General features: G+C 38.1%; 1 protein-coding gene and 1 long non-coding RNA gene across 9 annotated transcripts in view; one reads left to right on the top strand and one right to left on the bottom strand.

The window, feature by feature from the left end:
- Window positions 1-1,512: 1,512 nt before the first annotated feature.
- LOC308647507 lies at window positions 1,513-2,323 on the bottom strand. The gene is made up of 2 exons (XR_014021640.1): window positions 2,185-2,323; window positions 1,513-1,598 (listed from the first exon to the last, which is right to left on the bottom strand). It is a non-coding gene; the product is annotated as an uncharacterized lncRNA (long non-coding RNA).
- An 857-nt stretch (window positions 2,324-3,180) lies between these two features.
- UBE3A (ubiquitin protein ligase E3A) overlaps window positions 3,181-8,366 on the top strand; it is a 94,063-nt gene continuing 88,877 nt past the window's right edge. For 4 of the 8 annotated variants that reach the window (XM_081291607.1, XM_081291605.1, XM_081291603.1 and 1 more), the window contains exon 1: window positions 3,181-3,319. The gene's annotated coding sequence lies outside the window, so the exon portion shown is untranslated. The remainder of the gene's footprint in view (window positions 3,320-8,366) is intronic. The other 4 variants (XM_081291608.1, XM_081291606.1, XM_081291604.1 and 1 more) reach the window with 2 other exon arrangements.

Raw genomic sequence — 8,366 nt, 5'->3', positions numbered from 1 at the left:
TTTTAAAACACAAAAGACAAAGTCAATAGAGGGAGAATTTATGAACAGGAGAGGGGAAAAACAGAGGGAGTTAATTTTTTTAAAGGGGTCTTGAGGTGACCCCTTTTAAAAAATGTCTGTATAAAGGAGGAAGGATGATTCATACTTGACAGGTCAGGAAGAAGGCAAATTTAGCCCTGTATGAATGAAAGCAGGGCACTAAGGAGTTCATACTGGATATATGTAACAGTAAATAACAATATTAATAATACTAATATTACTATTGTTAGTAAGCACTAACATTTATTGTGTTCTTTATTTATTGAAACTAACATTTATTGGGTACTTATCACATGCTTCTTGGAGTTAATTTTGCTTCAGAAGTACTTGTTAAATATTGGGACCTACTCATACACCAAAATCTTAGAATCTTTCAAGAGATGAGTGTGTTATATTTTGATGCAGCCTAAAAATAGCAATTGTGAATATCACCACATCTGAACTTTCTCCTTCATGCCCTCAGATTATTTCTGATTGTGGGGCATGCTGTATACTAAAAAATTGTGGTTTTGTTTTTTAACTCATCTGTTGTAATTCACATCAATAAGAAATTTTGAGCACTGAAATAGCCCTGTCAAAAACTCCCACTTCACTGGCAGATTAGGGAAAAATATTTCATTTTCAAAAAGTATATTAGTATTAGTACATATTAATAGACAACTCTACTCCACAATTACACAACCAGTGTTGTGTTACTATGAAAAAGTGTTCAGTTTTTACAGGTGTGATATCCTCCTGAACTGCCTTCTAGAGGGGAGGATAGAGATTGTTGATCTTTTATTGATTCCCAAGGCCTGGCACAGTTCTGGGTAAACACAAGTTCAAAGTTTGCACATAGCATTGATATATACACTTATAAAATTATACTGCTTTTTACTTTTTACCTGAAATGGGAAAATTATTAGAAACTACTGGTTCTCATTTGGACTAGAATAGTCTAAAGAATTTACTGCAAACTTAGATATGAAGTTTTTTCTGAGAAAACATACTTGAAGAGAAATAAGGGTCTGGTTTCAGATAAACATTTTCTTTTTCATCAAAACTTGTATGTATGGAAATGGAACACTACTGGTAATCTGAGGACTCCTGATAATATTCATTGCTGACAATTTCTATCAATCAACATTTCTTAATTTAAAAATGGGTAAACCAAAAAATAGAGTTCCTGTGTCAAGTTTAACACTGTAGTCACACACAAGAATATATATATGTAACTCGAAGAATTAAAAGGATAAGGGTAATTTTTTCAGATTCCCAGGAAGAATTAGGTTTTTTGTTGGTCTTACTTAAAACCAGAATAGTCATTTCAACATCTAAAAGTAGATTTACTTCCCTCAGTCTTGAAACTCTTTTAGAACTCATGGATTTCAGCCACATTTGAAACTTCAGTCTATTATAAAATTAATTTCACTTACTCAGACAATTCCTATTTAAGAGAAAATAAAATAGCTAAAAGTATCTTCATATGATAAATCTAGTAGTAAAATTTTGCTTTATTTATTCTAATAAAGTAATCAAAGATTTTCATTCTCAGTTGCCAGTAGCTTCCAAATGTGAATCTGTAACGGGGGAGAAATGGAAAATGAATAAAGATATTTTAAAAATATCTTACAATCAGATATAGCTTAATACTTTCATTTATCATCAACTGTCCTAGAATAACTTACTCTTGCTTTTTTTTTATAGTTAATTTAATAATTGATTATAGGTGGGAGGTGGATTATTTCTATCCATATATACACATTTATGTATAAAAATGTCAATTACCTGATTTTTTATAAAAAAGATGATGTTAAGAATTGCAATGTAAAAATTCACTGCTGATTAATGACATTAACATTTTCTGAATACTAGATGACTGGTGTATCACATAGTACTTAAAGGCTTATCCAAAAAGTGGAAAACCTTAAGACTGAATTAGTGATTTTTAAAATAACTTCGCTAGCAAAATCCCCCTTAAGCAAAACAAAAAAAACAACAAACAATCCTTTTTAAGTCGCCCTAGTACCAAGTATGACACATGGATTTAAAAAGGCTAGGCTGTTATACAGATTAAAATTACCCTCTACCCCCGTGGAGTCAACTAAGTGACCACTTACTTTGACAACCCACTAAATGTCAACACTATGGGAGGTGGGCTTTTACCTTCTAATCACATCCTGTGTTGTCAAGTGGCCTAAGCAGATGACCTTGGTCCTTGAACACTGGCCCACACTCTCGGGACATCCCTGAAATGTTTACAAGGGCAGCTCTGGGAGAAAAGGAATTCGGGTCGGAACCTAGTATCTGTCGGTTCTGCCTTGCCTCGGGCCTGGGGGCTATCAACACTGCCCAAGCTGACATACGGAATCAACATTCCCCAATAAAATCGGAGGCGTTTCTTGGTTGGGTAGGCCCGGGACTCCAACCCTTCTGGGGATCGCTGGGGTTTCCAGAGTGTACCCAATTCTATTAGACGACAGAGAGCAGGGGCTTAAAAGGGAGATTATTCTTTTTGCCCAGTCTCAAGATGGCGACCAACCCTAAACAGACTCCGCGGGACCGCGGGCCATCTCCCCTTCCCACGGGCCCCTGCGCCGGCGGCGACGGTAAGCGGGAGGTGAGGGCAGAGTCGCACGGAATTTCGCCCCGCCCTCCCGCGCTCATCCTAGCACCGCCCCGCGTCCCCGCGTCCGGCTTGGAGTCCTCGCCTGGCTGGGAGGCGCGCGCTGCCTGCCGGGATACTCGGCCCGCCCAGCTAGTCCTCCCGTCTTGCGCCGCGGTCGCGAGATCCGCGTTTCTCCCAAGATGGTGGCGCTGGGCTCGGGGTGACTACAGGAGACGACAGGGCCTTTTACCCATCGCCAGGATCCCGTCGCATCACACTTCCCTCGCTCGCGCACCCTGCCACCGCGTAGTTATCTGCCGACCCGGGCGCCTGCCACCCGCTCCGACTTACGCTTCACCTCTACCGACCCCGGTCGCGGGCAGCGGCGCCACCCTCAGCTCCTCCTCTCAGTAGCTCGCGGCCTGTAGCCCCTGCCAGGAGGGCCTCGCAGCCCCCCAGTGTGGACAGACAGCGGCGGCTAGCGACGAGTGCCGGGTTTTCGGCGGCCTAGGCGCCCCGTTTCCCGGCCTCGGTTTCCAGAGAAGGAAGCGCGGGTCCCGCATGAGCCCCGGCGGTGGCGGCAGCGAAAGGGAACGAGGCGGTGGCGGGCGGAGGCGGTGGGCGAGGGCGACGACGACCAGTGAAGCGGCCGCAGCTGCGAGGGCCGCAGCCCAGGCGCGGGGGCGACGACAGGTTAGTGTTGCTGCGGACGCGGTCTGGGCCCGGAGGCGCGTTCTCCCCTCGGTCTCCTTTTTTGCCCTCGCCATCCTTCGGGACCCTTCTGGCAAGGATAGGCATCCCTTCCCCCACCCCCACCTCTGCCGAATAGAGTGTTTGGGGGCGCGTGGTATTGAGGGGCCGGTGCCAGGAGTAGGCCCCTGGTGGCCGTGGCTGCTGCAGCCTTAACTGTCAGTCCTGGATATACGCTGGTTTTGTCGTCCAAGGGGACTCGAGAGGGCCCGGGGCGGGGCGGACGTGCTGGGCGTCGAGATGGGGCCCTATTGGAGCTAGGATCGCAGAGCCGGCCAGGGCCTAGAGGCTAGCAAAGGATGCCTTTTCATTCAAAGGGGAGCTCTTTCTCGGCGTTTTCGGCTCTCTTGGGGAAGACATATTTAATCGTGTGCATAGTGGGTTGGGGTTTTGGGGGTGGATTGATAGTGAGGGAGGGCGGATGAAGTGGTATGTCAATCCCAAGGATTGTGCTCACAGATTACTCATGTCTTGTTGATCGCCAGGTTTCTGGATTTGAACGTGAGTTCTTGGGTTTGTTAGAGCTGACTTAAATATAAATGCAAACCTTAAAGCGGGTGGCTTTTTTGTTTTTTTAACCTTTTTAGTTAAAGAGTGAAAAAGATGTTTTCCTCATCTTGGGGTAGAGGCTTTTGTTGGTAAAGCCAGAATTAAGTGTGCCAGATATTTTTTTAATATGTAAAATATAAAATATAAAATATGATTTTAATGCAGACACTGGTTAATCTTAGAATTCTAGAAAGATAATCTAGTCTATAATTTTTGGTTTCCTGTGGTCGTATTAAAATAGAAACACCGCAAAATCTGTTTGAGATTATATTTATTTACTGGCTAGGGTGCTGTTGGAAATGTAAACTGAATAGCATATGGAATTTACTGGCCAAATATGGATATGGCCCATAATTTTTGATCATTCCACTCATGCAGTATTGGGGAAAAAAACCCAAATGGTTTATTCTATAGTGTTTTTTGTTTCTGTTTTTTTTTTGGAAAGGGAAGGGAATTTGAAATAAAGACGACCTAAAGTTTAAGGTTTAAGAAATAAAAATATTAAAAGTTATGTCAAAGAAACGTCGGTACCCAGTAAATCTTGGTGGCTAAATTGAACAAGTGGCATCAGAAGTGTTTTTCTTACACATCTGACTACACTTAAATACACTTACTTAAGAAATTATTTGGTAAATCGTGTAAAATTTAGAATTTGGGAGAGAGAAAAAAAATTTGGTCTTGGTATGTGTAGTGGGAATAGTTTTGGAATTAGATTTTAAATATAAGCTACTTATCATGCTTTTAATGAATTGAATACAGTATTAATGTTGCTGTTAATAAGCTTTAAGGATGACTCCTAAACATTAAAAAGCACCACAAAAACCGACTTAAAAAAAAAAAAACACCCCAAAACAACATTCACAACAGCAAAAAAAAAAAAAAACTTCAAGAAATAATTTATAATTTTTACATATTTGTGATATGCACAGAAGGATGCAAAAATATGATAGAAATAATTTGTAATCTTTATTTATAAAAATAGAATGTATAAGCTCTGAAAATAAGCTATGAAAGTCTTATTTTGTCAATATTTAACTAGCATTAGTGTGCTAAGTAGTGTACACACCATCTTTTGGACATTGCCCTCATGCCCTGAGGAGTTTAACCTATGCAGAGATACAACATACTGTGTTTTGATTTCAGAGGTTTTGTAGTCTGCTTTTGTTTTATATCTCTTAAAATATACCCTTATTATTATTTTTTTTTCATAGCTTAAAAAGTAACTTTGTAAGTAAGGGTACTTATTAGACATCCCACTTGCCTAGTCCATTTAACAGGATTCTTTGGGTACCTACAGTGTCTTTGGCATGTAACCTTTAATCACTTGTATTTCTTAAACTTTGGGTAATTTCTGTGTCAGTCTCCTTTCTCAAAAAAATTGTAATAATTTATTATTTCAATATTGGAATCAGTGGTATGATCCAAAACTATAGATGGATCATATCTCAGTTTTTCTTCCTGAGCACTTAATGTTTCCAAATTTCTATTTTTTAAAATGAATATTGGCTGTATTATCCAATCATGTTGTATACTTTTTATTTAGACTTAATAAATTGTACAGGCTTAAATGCAGGTGCATTTAAGGTGCATATACAGCTATTAAAAGGTACAGTTTTCTGATGTTCATGGGTGAAGAGAAATCAAAAAGTGATCATTCAAGTAAGTAATGCATGTGCCACAAGGTTGTATTTAAAAAAAAAAAAAAAGTCTTAAATGCTCTTTTCATCATAATTCAGGATGATAATTTTGAATAGCTTTGGAAATTCCCCTCTCAGACAAGTGTAAAGATAATGTAATCAGAGATATCTTGGTACATATAGTGGAAATAGCTTTGCCATTAGAACCTGTTTTTAATTTTGGTGAATCACAGTTTTGTTATCTGTAAGACAGGATGGTGAAACTAACTCAGATTTGCAAGCATGTTAAATGCTTAATCCATGGGCACTCAATAAATGTTACCTTATAGTCTACCTCTTCAGTTTTTTTTGAAAGGTCTGAAGTACTATATACATAGTGACCTATAGCATTTTATGCTTTATACTACTTGTTTTCTTTCACAGTGTGAACTCAACTTTTAGAGGGCAAGGACTCAGAGGATTCCTAGTGTTTACCTGAGAGTATGTTACTAGGTTCTTAGTCTCTTCAGGCTGTTATTATAGAATATTGGAGACAAACAATTATTTAAAAAAATTTATTTTTCACAGTTTTGGAGGATGAGAAGACCAAGATCAAGGTGCTGGCAAATTCCTGTATGTTTGGTGAGGGCTTTCTTCCTGGTTCTTAAGATAGCTACCTTTTCACTGTAACCTTTTGTAGTGAAAAGGGTAAAGGGGTTTTCCTTTGGGCCTCTTCAGTATGGGCATTAATCCATTCATGGGGGCAGATCTTCCCCAAAGTCCTGCCTCCTAAAAAGTAACTTTGTAAGTAAGGGTACTTATTAGTCATCCCGCTTGTCTAGTCCATTTAACAGGATTCTTTGGGTGCCTACAGTGTCTTTGGCATGTAACCTTTAATCACTTGTATTTCTTTAGGTAATTTCTGCGTCATTTAGGCTTTCAGCATAGGAATTTGTAGGGGACACAAATATTGAGACTGTAGTTTTTAGAATATGCTTCAGTTAGTTACCAGTGAATTAGCAGGGGGTCCACTAACATCTCTTAGGTACCTACTGTGGCTACTATGAGCCAAGATACATTACAGAGGCCACAAAGACATTTGGAAATTGATGAGTCTAGTGATTTTCTCCATAAAACACATTAAAAAAATTTAGTAAAGCCCTGTTAAATATGGAACTTCATTCTCCATTCTCTGCCCTTTTAGCTTTAGGGCAGATTTCTATAGATTTAACACCTCCCATCCCCCACCTTCTACTCTACCTGTTTTACTTTTTACATCCCTTTGGCATGTTTTTTTACTTCAGGTTTTGGTCCTAGCGCACCATTCAATTTTTGGGCATATGTGTGTTAGTGTTTCTAGATCTGTGTGTGTGTGTGTGTGTGTGTGTGTGTGTGTGTGTGTATAATTTAAAGAATTTAGTACTTGCCTATCAATATTCCTTCTTTTCGGGGGTGGTGATTATCATTATGTTTTCTAGTAATAGATTCTTAGATGTTGTAAACCTGAGTAGGATTATCCTCCTCTGTTTCATTTTATACATAATTGAAGTGTAAAGATGGTTTTCTTAATGTCTCACAGGTGGTGGGGCCATAACCAATATCTCTGGACTATAGTTCAGATTCTAGTTATGACTTTGCATGTAGTTAGGTCTTTGCATGCTCTTTACATGTTTTGTCTTATCGTTGTGAAGAGTAGTTAACACTTTGTAATTATCCATCAGCTTGTGGAGTTATTTTCTACACCATTAATAGAAGCAAATGAAGTACCACCAGTAGACCTTTTCTTTTACTAAAGGAAACAAAGTTTAATAGAAATAATTAGTACTAATCTTGTAGAAACTTATATTCTATATCCAAATGTGAGATGTTTGAAATACTTAAATATGCTGTATATATTTCTTTAATAAAGGGACCTATTAAAATATATAGTGAATATCTTTGCCAACTTTCATTTAATTTAATCTCAAAAATGATACTAATAGTGCTTTGATGTAAGTTATCTTTATCAAGTAAATTCCAATATGGATAATAATTTGGAAAGGTTATTAATAAGTATTAGTAACCTGAGAATGAAATAAGATTATTTTTTAATATTGCTCTTTGTGCTTGATATTTAGCTAGAAGTCAGCTATTACTGTTTGCTTCTAAGATTTAGGATTTACCCCTCTAAAATTATATAAGATTTTAAGTGCTTCAGCATTTCAACAGGTTCAATGAACAGAAGCCACCCTGGACCATTGAAATGGAGAAATGAGGGCTTTGATATCAGAAGATCTTGGGCTCTTTTGTTTTCTCTAGCTTCTCAACTGGTTACAAGCAGGTCATTTAGTTTTCTAAAAGCCTTTGTTCCTTGAAGTTCCTTAATTGTTTTGTTTCTGAGGACTTTTATATATGTATGTATAATATATATTATATATGTGATTGTTGAAAAGTGAATTAATAATTGACGTAGTGATTTGCCTAAGAAGATTGGTTTGTGGTAGACAGGTAGGTGACTAGAATCTTGGTACATACATTTTCATGTTTCTTTTTTTTGTTTGTTTGTTTATTTGTTTTAAACAGTTAACCTGTATTTAGAAATATTATTTGGGGAAATGTATAGTATGTCAATTTACTTTAAATATGGTAAGTACATTTGAAATGAACAATAGATCCTAGTAGTACATCTATTGTAGAAAAGTTATTAATACATCATTTAGTGTGACTGATTTGAAGTCAGATTCCTTTTGTGATTTTCTCTATTTGATCTGTAGTTTTAATTTGATAAATGGCAAGTGAGTGGATTGACCTGAGAAGAAGAGAGGTTTTAGGGGACATAGAATCCT

The sequence above is a fragment of the Spermophilus citellus genome, assembly GCF_964194105.1.
Source record: "Spermophilus citellus genome assembly, chromosome: 4".
Taxonomy (NCBI): Eukaryota; Metazoa; Chordata; class Mammalia; order Rodentia; family Sciuridae; genus Spermophilus; species Spermophilus citellus.
Note: the sequence above shows the minus strand (reverse complement) of the source record. Positions and strands in the feature narration are given on the sequence as shown.